Source organism: Ceratosolen solmsi, unplaced genomic scaffold, assembly GCF_000503995.2.
Source record: "Ceratosolen solmsi marchali unplaced genomic scaffold, CerSol_1.0 scaffold3, whole genome shotgun sequence".
NCBI classification, from domain to species: Eukaryota; Metazoa; Arthropoda; class Insecta; order Hymenoptera; family Agaonidae; genus Ceratosolen; species Ceratosolen solmsi.
The window spans coordinates 1130829-1146035 of NW_011948428.1; the positions used below are offsets into that span (position 1 = coordinate 1130829).

General features: G+C 38.1%; 1 protein-coding gene across 1 annotated transcript in view; it reads left to right on the forward strand.

Moving 5' to 3' along the window:
- Positions 1-15207, forward strand: part of LOC105363683 (uncharacterized) — a 199366-nt gene that overhangs the window by 126505 nt on the left and 57654 nt on the right. The gene's annotated exons all lie outside the window — the stretch shown is intronic.

Sequence of the window (15207 nt, forward strand, 5' to 3'; positions counted from 1 at the left end):
ATTTACCCGTCTGCCTTACAATCTTAGTCTAATAAGACCAAAAACTTGATAGTTTGTGTAAAAATTGCTGTTTCAATTATCATTAATTATGTAAAAATAAAGCTAAAAGTTATCCCATTGAATAATTATTAGTATTTAATGGGAAATTCCTCTAAAAATATAAGAATGAATGTCTCTTATGATAACACGTAATTTGCTCCAAGTAACATCATTAGCCGCTTATTTAAAGCTCAAGAACTTTCTTAGAATGTTGTATTAAAAGTCAATAATTTAATCTCTACAGGATTGCCGTCCCAGGGAAAGGAGTAATTCCAAACGAGGATTTAACATATTATTCAGGATTAGTCCTCTCGAGAGAAACGGAGCACTCGAACGAGAAACGAGAAAAAAAAGGAAGAGAACTCGGTACGCGTTGGACCGCTGGATACAAAAGATCAATGATCTATCTCCCCTCCTTTTCTGGAGATGAGCTTGGGGTCGCCCTTCGTTATCGTTCACAGTCTTCCTTCCCATAGTCGCGCGCCTTCGTCCTCGATTAGCGCAATATCGAGGAGGCGAGTAACTCGATGTGTACTCAGTGCCATTATATATATATATATATATATATATATATATATACACATATATATGTACACTACAGCTTATAAATAATACCGTCGGCCCGTTCCTGCTTCGCGACAATTTCCTAATGCGCGATCCACCAAGCGCTCGTCCCTCTTTTTTCTTCTTCCGACGCCTCGATTAACTCGAGTCCCGTTTCCATCGCTTTTCCCTCTACGCATTTTTTTAATTTTTAATCTTTCCCTTTTGGTCATTAGTGCTTGGTAATATTTTATCCTTTGGATATCGATTCGAAAACAGGAACTGGAGTTTTGACAGAAATACTACTTACTATTGCGGATAAAAAAGTTGAGACCAAGCATTCGCTTTCTACGTTTAAAAATTAATTTTTCTTTATTATCAGCGTAGTATTTATTTTAATTCGGTGCAATTCATTCAAAGACAAATATCGATAAAGTATACGCAATTAAAAACGTCTGATGTTCATATTCCGACTGAAATTAATGTTATTTTAACATTAATGTAGATTTGCAAAAATCTTATCTCATTAAAAGGGTAAAAAGTCTGTCTAGTTTAACGCGAAGAGTGAGAGAGAGAGAGAGAGAGAGAGAGAGAGACATAAGTTTTATAAATTTTAAAGCTCGATGTTAGTGCTCGTCTTACTGATAGCCGTGCAACTTTTATGTATTATTTCTCATTGGCGCTACAAATTTTTATTATTTAAAAAAGTTGCGCTTAAAAAATAAGTTTTCTTCTTTTAATAATTCATTTTTACAAAAAAGTGTTTTGATAATCGGATTTTTTATTTTAAAAAATTTGTTTTGGTATATTCAATCGTGATATTGTATTTGAAACTTTTTACTTTCCATTCATCTAGCGTCTAATTATTCTCTATTCGTAATGTTGTAATAATAAGACACAATGTGATCGATTTTTTGCTTTATGCATACAAGTTACTGTATAATATATATCGAAATGTATAAATGCGGGTGTGTGTGTAAATGTTTCATCTATTAGTCAACCTGTTAGCGCAAAATATGCTGGCAAACAAGAGTACTTTTTTTTTTTTCTCTAAATAATTCATGAATTCATAAGTATAAGATTTTTCATCGTTACTCATAAAAAAAAGTCAAAGGCAGAAAAACGAGGATTTCAGATTTATTTCTCGAATGGAAAATTAGGAAAAGATTTTATGCGAGAAGTTTAAAACTTCAAAATCGTTTAAGCGCTATAAAATTAAGAATAAATGATAAATTCATAAAATGCAGTACTTTCTTTAAGAAAGAAACTCGCGACAATCGAAGTTTTTAAAAGTGGTTCAAATTTTTAAAATCCTAGAGTCGGTTTGTTTAAAGATGACGATATTTGTCACTCAGCACCGTCACTATAATATTATATAACGTTCCCACAACAATTATCCATCCTAATGCTTTTTCAATGTTTCGTGTGTCATACGATATCTTTTCAGCATTTGAAAATTCAAACAGCCATCTCGGAACGAAATAATAATAAAAAGTAAATCCCGATAAGTAATTGGCATTTTTGTTTTTGTTTTTATTTTGTTCCTTCATTTTCGGCTCGTCGTGTGGTAGATTTTTTTTTTTTTTTTTTTTTTATTTATTTATTTTTTTTTTAAATATATCTCCTCCTCTTCCTCCTGCTCCTCCTTCTCATCGTCCTCATGCTCCTGCTTCAACCCCCTCTTTGACTCCAGTCACGCGTGCGGATTATAGCAACGATACACGGCGCAGTCCCGAGTTCCGAGAGAGAGATAACTGATGGTTCATAAATAAAAAGCGGCATAAGCCCACGCTAAACGCAGTGTAAGAGGCGAGAGAGGCGCACAAGTATATATAACGCAAAGGATTTGGGTACGCGGTTGACGATGGGCGACGGGGAGGGAGGAGGAGGAGGGGCGGGGGGGGGGGATATCGAGAGAGGCGGCATTCCGGGCGATTTCGTCGATGACTCTTGAATAGCATTAAAATTTCGTTGAATTAAGCGAGAATTATATGCACGCTCTGTGCCAGGCTGATAAAAATTTTCGAAACTCGGTATGGTATAGACGCGCTCTGGCCATTGTTATGTGCCACGGGAATTGTTGTTCCTCGCTTATTTTTTTCAATGAAATTTATTATTTTCTCGTGTATTTGAGGACTGAATTTATCAAGTATTTATTACGATATACCTTTGAGAGCTTGTTGCTATTATTATATTTTCTTCCTCTCTCCTTCTCTAAAACTCTCGAGCACGAGAGTAGTATATAAATTATTGGATTTCACCGTTATTTGCCTCTTGGCAGTTTTACAAAAATTTGAACTCCTCTAAAAAAAAAAAAAACTACCATCATCTTAGAACTCTTACCGAACGATTAGAGTTCTTTATGTCTCTATAAGTTTTTGTTGGTAGTTAGTTTGGTAAACTACTCAGAGTAAAACACGCATTAGCCTATTCAATATTATTATAATGTACTGTCGTCGTAGTCGTCGTCATCGTCGTCGTGGTTGTTGTTTTTGTTGTTGTTGTTGTTGTTGTTACTACTGGTGTTGCTGCTGCTGCTGCTGCTGCTGCTGCTAGTTGCTATTGGCATTGATGTTACTATTAGCTGTTGCTATTATTTTTGTTAATGTTATTATTGTTGACGTTGTTTTAATTTTTAATTTTTTGGTTTAAAAATCCAGTATTAGAAAGTAAATCATTTCATTTTCTTTGCAGCGACTAGGCTTATCCGCTTATAGTTTTATTCTTCATTTTATTATCTTATAAGACTTAGTTCCCTTATTACTTTTCCATTGTCGAACTGAATGTGAAATTTATAATGACACATTCAATGGCGCACTTTATTATTTAGGTATACCAAAGTTGGACAACTGCGATATTTTTTTAGAAGAACATTTGAATTATCAACTCGCGTAAAAAATTTTTAGTTTTATTTTTCGATATATTCATCGACAAGAAAAAATCTTGTAAAATCTTAAACATCAGTTTCGATTTATCATTCAAGCCATATGTGTTTATATTTTCAACGTGCATCTACAGTTTGGACAATGAATCGCTGTGAAAAAAAATAGCCAAGAGCAAAATAAATATCGACCACGAGCGTGTATGTATTCCTTAAAGTTTGCAGGCACGACAATGGGCCTCAACTCTGGAATATATTGTTGTGCTCTTGTTACGCATTCACGTGTTTCAGATAAATAATTTATCCGTGGTCGTCCAAATGGTCGGACGTCATTCAGGCTCGTTTCACTCACTGCATGAAACATGAGCAGAGAGCCGCTCGTTACGTATTCACTCTTTGAAGCTGCGCGTATCGATTATCCGCTGATCTTCACCTTCCTTGGACCTTCTAACGACGCGAAATTAAAGCGACTCTGCCTGCAAAGAAGATAAATACAAATTTAATGGCTTATATTGTTCCCAAAAATTTCACGATAAAGTTGTGTATAGCATATCAATGCACCAGGAATACAAAAATTAACTTTTACCCAACGATTCTATCAAGACTTGTGCAATTCATAATGCTATCGCTTGAATAATCGATACAACTGTTTGGCTGTTTGTGTAAATTAAGCAATTACACGTTGGCTTTATCAATAGTAAAATAATTTCTTATTATCTTACGATACAAATATCTCATAAACCTTTAGCTGCTAGAGCGAAACAAACAATTGGAAATATTTCATTTTAAATGTTTGTTATATTGTAAAAATCGGCAGACCCCCCATCCGCTTCTCCTTCGTGTAAATATCCACAATCTTGTAAAAAAAAGACTTGGGGCGAACAAAAATGCTTGAATTTTCTATTGAATTTTCCAACGACGCGGGTGTCGCCATTGTCGTCAATGCTTGCTTACACGACCACATCGATAAGTTAACTGTTTGCGCGAATTAGTAAATGCGTCTACGGTTAATGCGCTATTTCTAGAAATTAGCGATCGCCGAGGACGATTCGTTAATACGGTTCTTTCGTTTGCCAAGCTGTAAGTTTCCTCCCGTAACGGGCTGCCGCCTCTATCCTATACAACGGACAAGCGCAACGAACAGAAGGGGCAAGTTTCCGCTTACTACTGACCTCCGCCGGCGTGTGTTCCCATCGTTCGTCGTAAAAGCGATAAAGAAGGAATCGGAGTCATATATAAGCAACAGATCAGACGATACGCCGAGATATTGGGAGAGGCAAGAGTACAATAAAGAAAGAGGAGGCTCATTCGGAGATAGAGAGAGAGAGAGAGACAGAGAGAGAGAGAGAGAGAGAGACAGAGAGAGAGAAGGATGAAGTGCGACAGCTTATGTCGGGCCGTGCGATTCATAAAGTACGTATATGTGGGAAGTCGTTGCGAGACGTATATCTGCTGCCCGGATGCAAAGGGAGAGAAAAAAGTGCGAGGGAAAAAGTTTTCTCGGTCTTACGAATGTACTGCCGTGGCTAGTTTTACTCCTTCCCATTGCCTCCTTCGCCGCACTTTATTCTCTCTTCCGTTAACCGCACGAGCCAATACGAATCCCCGAATAATGTCCGTGGACGTACACGCGAGCGCACAGGTGCGGGTATGCACACGCTATACCACACACGTAGTGCTGCGTAATCCCCGTAAATGACATTTCTCCCCGGCCCCTTCCCCTATTCTCGTCTTGCACGAATAAACATTTAGTGACGATAAATGTGTACTGCAAAGCGATAAAAATAACGTATATCCATATTGATGTATTACGTTCGTTTAAGCGAGCGAACGAGCTCACGGAGATGCCATCTTATGCCTCGTATAATATATATGTGCCATTAGTTTCAAGATACACTGTCCTAAGACGCGTAAACAGATATCCTGACAATGACAATGCTGCGAGAGAAGGAGCATCTGACAAAATTATCCATCGATTCGTTACATCGCACCGGAATTGTGATCGTCCAAAAATTGCAAAGATCCGTTTATCGTAGCGCCCGTGGATGGACGCCTCCGCAATATCGTAGCGCGTGCGCTCCCATTGGAATTTACAGGATATGCTATTGTTGCGTGAGCAGAGCGATGGTATTCGCGCGCCATCTACGTGGACACGTGACGTTCCCGCGCGACTTGCGCTAATTAAGAAATTGATTACCCCGGGAAGCAATTCGTTTCTCGTAATTGGCCACAGTACCGTCGCCTCCGCACCAAAAGGCTATATAACGTAAATGATGATGCGCTTTCACTCGCGCACGAGCCAGAGAGGCGGGGGATTTATGATCGAATGTATCGAGGACCGTTTCTTTTTTCCACTTCGGCAGGCCGCATTTAATATTGATACACGAGCGATTTCGAGCATTGGCGATATGTAATTCTCTCCGTCGGTGCGGGAGATTTGATAAATCGACGACGGGCCTACACGTCTGTCGCTGTGGATTTTTACTTCGGGCATGGTCGAGCGGGCTACTTGTAATAGACGATCGAATCGATCGGGCGGTAACGACGATTTTCCGCACGTTATTCTCGCAATAGGAACACGAGCTCGGAGAAATCGTGGGACGAGATTATCAGGTCAAAAATCAGAGGGAAAATGGCAAGAAAATAATGCCCATAATAAGCTATACTTGTAATCTGCTGCTGTCTCGGCGGGATCTATAGAGATGAAATACAATATACACATTGATGTGTACAGGGTGATTAGGGTGGCTGACGGGTGGCTGACGGGTAGTGGTGGTGGTGGTGATGGTGACGGCGACGGCGGCGGCGTCGACGGAGCGGCAGTAGGCGTAAAATAAGCTATATATATATATATATATATATAAATGAAATAAAAAAGAAATTACGATGGTACGACTATTGAAATTAGACGATAAAGAAGAGGAAGCATGCGAGCATTCAATTAGCATTATTAATAAATATAAGTTCGTCGTTGAGCCAGGCGAATCGTCGAGCCTTCGCGGTACTTTCTTCTCGGCTAAAATTGCCAACTCCGAAGAAAGCAAAGACAGACAAGGAGAGGAAGGAAATGGCTTCCGTGATAAAAGGGAATACACAAAGTAGGCACTCTCGTTAGTCTCCTTCCTACCCCCGTTGACAAGGATACCACGCAGACATCCTTCCTTCTCCTGTCCTCCTTGGGATGGAGTAGCGGCAGTGCCTTGTGTTTGCCGCTTGTGGAAATGCGAATCGATGAAGCGACACCTGCGGGTCAACGCGCGAACAAAATGTGTGTATTAAGCAACCATTTGCACGCGAGTTATTGAATATTTTAATATCAATCGCTGACACGAATATTTTGCTTATCACGCGCTAGGGCCATAAATTCCATGAACTCGCTAATCATAATCTGACCCTTCGCTCTCTCTCTCTCTCTCTCTCTCTCTCTCTCTCTCTCTCTCTTCGCCCTTATTATCGGTATTGTAAAATTTTATTCATTTATTAAATTAGAGTGCCTCATTACTTCATCCTCCAAGGAATTACATATCATTAAGAATCACATAAAATGATAATAAAAATGTCGTATGTGAAATCTACTTTTCCATTAAACTGAGATAATTAAAATTTTATATTACTCGTTATTGGATGTTTTAAAAGCAATTTGAGCGCTTAAGACAGTATTTCCTGCTATTCGTACGATGCAAATTGAACTAGTGAAGGAATTTTAATTTGACTCTTTTATTATCTGAGATACTAAAGTACGGACTTACTGTTCTTTACGATGTATTCTTGGATATTAATTTAAAAAAAAAAAAAAAATTTGATAAGAACTTTTGTGTTAAGTAAAAATACATTGGGTCTTCGTGTGCTAATGATTGGGGCACGGAACTTTTTCTTTTTGCAATTGTTGAGAATTACGTGACGGACGACGTACAACCGCATTCCACATTGACGCTTTACCTTTCATTTTTTTCTCTCAACATTTTATCGCCAACATCATTCGAATCGTTTGTTAGAAATATAATTAACCGATTATGGTACATCTGCGCTCCCAAGACCGAATCCATGAAATTGCCGGCATTATACGTCAATTTTATATTCGCTCTACTTACGCTCGCAATAAATGCATGAAATCGGTATTTTCGAATTAAGGAGCTCTAAAATTTATAAACTTGCAAAACGACAAAATTCTCCATGGCTCTGATAATTACTTTTCTCAGACATATAATACTCCTTAATCAAGGATATGTTTTTGATGCCTTGAGAAAAATCAAGCTCCCTACTCGAAAGCATCTTTTTCTCTACAAAACGACAGCTATTCGAGAGAGGAGGTATACTCTGCTTGAAAAGGATGTCCCACTCGCAGCCTGGAACAACGTGGAATTCTATTTGTCTCGAGAGGATCTCTTCTCCTGGCTATTATTCTTCTAGATCGCTAATATCCAATGAAAGCGCCTAGTCTTATAATACAAAAATTCTATTTACAGACTTCGATACGTCTCATGTTTAAATAAGCGCTCGCCCATAAACGGAAAAGCCATGCGCTGCTTAATAAAGGGATATTTTGTTTTTTCACACATCACGGCGCATCGTTGAACAATGTCGCAATCGCAATATAGGGGAGAGGGACAGTATTATCGCTCGCGCTTAATCAAGGAAGTTTACGTCATGCGGACGGTCGTAAAGCAGCTAATTTCGTACCGATATCGTAATCGATAAGGGTCATCGCTCATTTACACTTAACGCATCTCTCGCCGGGAATCTGCACGCCCCGGCCACGGAGATTCTTTACGACTACGATTCCGTCGGCGCGCGTCGATTGCATCGAAGATCGGCTCCTTCGACCCGGGGACAGTGATTGAGTGGGGCCGAATGTTGGACGAGAGGCGAAAAGAGCCACGTGCGCAGCGGCGTCGAGGCGTCGAGAAAAGAGGCGATCCCGGTGCCGCTCGTCGACGTAACAAGCGCCGCCGGGACCTAAGTGATTTTCGACACGCTATTTTTGAATTACGCATCAACCCCCCTTCGCAACCCCAGCCGGCTTTCCAACCCCGCGAAGCCGCGTACGACCAAGTCGCGATGATTTAGACTTTCAGCGAAATTAGCTTTACAAATTTTCGAGGGCCCCCTGACCTCTCGATCTCCCTACTTCACTTCGCTAACTCCCCCCCCCCCCTCCCCAAACAACCGTTCTTACGCCCCCGGTAATTACATGGCGTAAGAAGAGGGCGGATGTATATATAGGCTCAGTACGATCAGCCTTAATTTACCTAATGCGCGTTTGCATACCCATTTCTCGCTCCTTTCTCTTTCTTTTTCATTTCGGATACTTTATGCGGACGAGCGGTGCGGGGGCGTGGGTAGACGGCGCAGAACGGACGGGGGAGGGTCTAAACGGAGGAGTGGCTGATTGGTCATTAGCATTTGGGATGACCGATTTTTACATTTTCATTTGGGAAATTCGAGGAGGGATGGGCTAATCATATGTCGAGGCGGAAAAGCGATTGCCTAAAATATTTCATTGTAAATGCCTCGTTTTTCCCTGTGATAGTCTCGGAATACTTGCATCATTTGCCCCTGTCGAGACTATTAATGGCATTCTCATCATTTTTTATTGTTTCAAGCATTCAAAAGCTCTATACCGATAATATTATCGATGATAATTAATAGTCACGAATTTATTACATTATTTGTATTATTTTATAGTTACAGGAGATGTAATTGATAGGAGATGTAATGTATCATTTAGAGTGGAGAGCGTTGGTGCCGCGCTTGACTTACTTTACGATTCGATCGGTATATTTAAAAAATTGTATTAATACGATTTTTAAACTAGTAAATGCATATAGATTATTATTGGCAACGTTTTTTATTGCTTTTTTTTCAGTATCTATTCTTCATAATGCATTCCAAAAAAAAAAAAAAAAAAAAAAAACCAAAAAAAAAAAAAAATTGCTGCAAAATATCTAAATTATGTTGATGTATTTTACAAGATGTTCCATAAATCTCCGTAGAATTTTAATAATTAATTTATTTTGAAAATAAGGATACTACCTTATGTCTACACTATTGGCATTTATAATATTTCGAGAAATATTTATGACAATTATACAATCACAATAAGATTGCAAAAGTTATTCGACTTACGGTTAAAAGCAAAATTTTTATTATTGAAATCTCTAAATTAAAAATAATGGCCAAGGATAAAAATTTTTCTTAGCGATAAATGTTTCAATTTATATTCTTCTTCCTGTTCAGAAAATATAGTGATTCCCAAGCAAAAGTTATAATGAAAGGAATCGGCTATTTATGAAATGAAATATTATAAATTGCGTTGTCTCACAACCATAAACTTCCATATTTATGAACAGTATGAGCCCCACAATAATTCCCACAATCTTGATAAAATAAATCTTCAAAATTCACAAAGAATCATAAAATTTTCAATGCGAATCCCAATAGACAGCAATGTAAGAATAGATTTCACAAAAGTGCCACAAATCAACATGTCGAATCGTCAATATTTCTTTCCAAACTCATTTCCCGCTCATCATTAGCCTATTACCTCCAGCTCGGCAAACCCATTCTCTCTCTCTCTCTCTCTCTCTCTCTCTCTCTCTCTCTCTCTTTACGATTCGTCATTCGTGAGGTGTCGAGACGGGAAAGTCAGCGATAATGCAAAGAGACGAAGATCGAAGATGTGTTGCTCGTAAAGGCGTCGCGGAACAATGAGTCTGCGCGATCTTTTTCCAATGCTTCGCCGGATTTAGCATTAAAGTTCGAGCTCTGCTTGTTTGCAATTTCGCAGAATTGCGCAAACACGTGCGTGCGTGCGTGCGTGCGCAGACGATAGCACGATTTGATCTACAATAGAGTAGATTTGATACTTCGTAATGGGCGCCGATAATACGGGGAGTAAATTTTTTTTTTCTTGGCTAGCGGGCTATTCATTAATATTTTTTTGGCGATAACGGGACATTTTTTTTTTCTATTACCGTTTTAGACGGTCAATGTTGCCTACGGAAAATTTCTATCTTCTCTTCTGTCCCGTCATCAACCTTTCGTTACTCTTTCACTTAATGGTAATTCGCAGGACGATAGCCCACGCATGCGTTCACCTACGATTGCGCTTCAATAATGAGATTTTCATTCGGAAGAAATGTCTTGACTTGCCTAATGGAGCGCAGCCTTTGATACTATTTGTTTTGAAATTTCTGTAGGTCGTTCGGCGCGTAAAAGGAATTTCCCCTTAACGGAGCGAATGACGAGATTTTTCAGGTACCTCGATTCCGGTAATTGGATTATTTGCCCTACTTACCCTCCCGTGCATTAAGCATGCGGAATTCGAGGAGGTAAAAAGCACATCGTCACGCCTCGCCGTTAAAAACAAAAAATCCAAATGCACGCAATTAAAACAGAAGCAATTACTCGGTGTTTGGCCGCGTAGGCACGACGAGCCCAACGGAATCACGTCACTCGTCCCGAGAGCGTGGCATCGATTTTCCCTCCGAGAGCCCCTTCCCTATTTCCCTCCTGCAATCCACCGCTGCGAATAAATATACAGTTTTGCAGCGAGGCCGCTAAAATTGCGGCTTCTCCTCGCTCCCGCGGCTGCGCCCTCCCGTATATATAATCGCGCAAGAAGGCCAAGTTATCCGCACGACACACCTTTATCAAATCACATAGTGTTGTCGGCCCCGATAATTACACGCTTCTCTCGCGCGAGCCAGCCGTCGTGAATATAAAAAAACATCGGGTACGGAATGGGAGGACGAGGAGTGGGGAGGGACCGTGGTCTTGGGAGCGAGGAGGAGGAAGAGGAAATTTTTCTGTCTATTGAAATTTAAATTTCGCATTATCGCTCGCCGGCTCGAGCCAAAACGACGTAGAAGATCTATTTGTTGGCCTCTCGAGAGTGCTTTCTGTACTTTTTGCTAGTATTTTAGCTGGTCGTCGACGTTATGAATGTTGGCCATATAATCAATACGCTCTTTCGTTATTAAATTATTTAATTATCGAAGTAATGTTTAAATCGATTGACTATCCACTGATAAGTCCCCCGCGAGATTATGCATTAATGCTCTCAGCCGTCGTAAAAATAACGTGATTTACATAAAAATAATTTCCTCCTTTATTCTCGATAGGGGAAGTCCATTTAAAGAAATTCTTTATAACTTTGTACAACGGGAACTTGAAATACTGAAACTTATTCAGCTTTATTTACCCGCGCACGCTTTGCGAGCAATACTAACAGTACAAAATCACACAGAACTGCGAAAGAAAAGCGTTGGATGACATTTTTCACTAATCACATACGTCAATGCGTAAAAAATAAAGAGCACGAGTGTGGGGGATGGGCGTCGGCGAGCCGAGTGGCCGTTGGGTGAGACCGGGGTGGCGTACAGGACACGGAATAGGAGAAAAAGTGAGAAAGAGGGAAGCGACGGGAAAAGCGAAGAGGTCGTTAATTGAAGTACCACTCGGTCGATTGCAGTTAATTATTGATGTGTAACCTCAGTGACGCATTTAAAATAGCAGCGATAGAAATTGACACGTAATTGAAACTAACGCACCGAGGTTATCGACAGATAAGATAAAGAGACGATGATATTTGTATTATGATATCGAGCTCATTTGCCTCGACTTATACAAGCCCGAGCACTCTTTTATTTTTGTATTCCTATCGACCCTCGATATTTACTCTCTCTCTCTCTCTCTCTCTCTCTCTCTCTCATTCCGTATGCGCGCGACTCGTTCTCTTTTCTCTTCATTACTTTTTTAAGAACTCGTCGGACTTTAAGAATAAAAGTAGTTTGTAATTTAAACTACTGTGATTTTCATTTATATTTGAGTGGGCACGAGTTTCGAAAATCCTTATCGACATTCATTATAACGTAATCGAGGAAAAACGTCGCTCGATGCGGAGACAAAGGTCAAAATTTTTTTTTGCTTTTTCTTAACTAAAAGTATCAGGAACTAATTTGCTTATTAGAGAATGGATTTTATTTCCTAACTAAAAGTAGCTTTACGATGAATATGAAAAGAAAAGCTATAAATTTAATTTATTTATTTACTTAGAACATTACGATATCAATGAAGTATCTCGATAAACTACAACTAGCACATATGGCAGTAAATATTTTGTTTTTTTTTCTTTTTTGTTTTGTTAATATCCACATATGCTCGCTTGAACTCCCGACTAATCGGTCGCGAGTTCATTAGTAAAAACAATAAAATACACTCGAGATTCTATTGAACTGAATCATGTAATGATTTTAAGGGGTCGCGTATGGCGACATTTTTTTTTTCACACAGCGCATTACAAAAGTGAGTGTGCAAGGGTACGGCGAGGGAGAGAGGGCGTTTGTTTTTGAAGCATAATGAGAACGTGAAATGGTGACATATTTCCTGCGCGACGAGTTACTGTGAGATTTTGCAATGAGCTGAATCATGTACCAATACTTTGGAGAAAATATAAATTGCTTTTAGAAATATTATTCCCAATTTATTTATCTTTTATTAAACATACTATTTAGAATTTAGAATTTTGAATTTTGAATTAATAAATAGTGGTACTTTTTGTAAGCTTTCCTATTTTTTTTAACTTATATAAAATTGTTTAAATTTATCCATCGATCACTAGGGAGGGGGAGGGGGGAGGGAGTGGCGGCGATAATACAGAGTTAATCGCTTTTCTTTAACCACAATGTTGATAAATCAATAATAATGAAAAATCTGTTTTTAAAAGACATCAGTTAGCATAAGCTTATAATAATGTATGTATCGTACTTGTACTATTGCAGACTAATGCGCGACGTCATAAATTGAAGATTCCCGTTTAAAAATAGTTTAACCATTAATATTTAGTGCTGCATAAATCATTCCTTAATCAGCAAGTCTTGAAATATTCAGTCAACCATTTGTCATAGTTGTATTTTGATTTGTTGGTTACTTGCAACATAAATAACTACAACACGTTGTTTTTATACTGCACACGGCTCTTACATAAGAGTAAAGTTAATTTATCTTATATTGACACGAATAACTGTTAAATATCAGCACGCATGATTTATTGAGATGAATATAAATTAATCATTCTTGAAAATCAGCGATTCGAACTGCCGTTATTACTTTATTCACATGTAAATCTCATCATATACTAATAATCCATACTCGAATACAAATGGCCGCAGAAAGTCTTTCTAATAATTATACATATTTAATTTGAAGTATTTTGATGTTTTTTCTCTCCTTTTTTCATTAATAATACATTCAATTACATTGCCGTGAATTTATATCAAATGGCGTTAGATATTGCGTTATAAGTTCTATTTTGTGAGCTCGTAAATGAGGATGTTTAAAAATGATATTAGTTATAAGTTGAAATGCTAATTTAATATTTATAATAATGCCATTATAATATCGATAGAAAAATATTTTCATTACTAAGCATATGTAAAACTATTTTTCTCACATTGCACTCTACGGATCTCACTATTGCAATATAATTATATGAATTTCAATTCTTAAAACTTTTTCACTTCATCTTTATAATAGAACTTTGATATGGTGTCTTTTGTTTTTAACAATTTGCAAATAATATGTTGTTATTGTATAATGAATCGGTTATTGCCTGTAAAAAATAATTTCTGTTGTCTGTTCCATAAACAGCTCATAAATTTTAAACCTTGAACCCTTAAAAAAGTGATACTTTATCAATATGGATTAAACAAAAAAAAAAAATAAAAAAAAATAATACTGTTATTGGATATAAAAAAATGTTTATGATATCAATATACTGCATAATCTATATATCTATTAAAGGGTATAAAAACAAAATTCTCAATTGAAAAATTATCTCAGGTACATTATAAAATACATGATCGTACCGTAATTTTCAAAAGAAATGACCCAAATCTTTATCTACGGCTTTTCAACGTGTTTCTGAATACATTTAAAGCTATACAAGTGCATTGTTTACGTTTCCTCTCACAATTCAGTTTAGACAAATTTTCTTTTTCTTACACGATGATTGTGTGTGTAGCCTACTTTCTCACCGACATCGTCCATACTATGATGAACTACTACCGACACGACAAGATAATTAACAGTAGCTCTGCCATCGATAACCGCCCTTCGCAATCACTTTTTCCACACGCAAAATCGACACGTACTTTCACACAATATTGTAAGACTGCACGTACACGACTAATGCATTGTTAAAAGGGTGTGCATGGAATCACGTGGTACATGCAAGAGGGAAGTCATATTGCACGAATAGTAATTCGCAAACCCGTACGCGCATACACGTGCGGAAAGCACGAAATCCTCTTATGCCAAGGCACGCATTTTTTTTTTCTTTCGCAAGGGCACTCTCTCTCTCTCTCTCTCTCTCTCTCCCCCCTCTCGCAATGCTTTTTCCTGAAATTCAACCCTTACATGGAAGGGAACTATCGCAATGCTGTCACTGTAACGAGTGTAATAGTCTTCGTATATTGCGCGAAGAGATTGATTTAATTGTAAGACGATACGTAGATAATTTTTTATGCAAGTTCTTAAGTACGTGGCAACGAGCTGAATAACTCGAATAATTTAATATGATATTCAGGACTCAATTTATAACTGATATTCAAGCCTTTCCTGGCGCATTCTGAAAAGCGCTGGTACATTTAGCGAGTGAGAATTTGTTTCATTTGGAGCTTATATTGATATTTGTTGCTTTCCAAGTTTCAAATCTCACATAGCCAATAACATTTATAAATAAA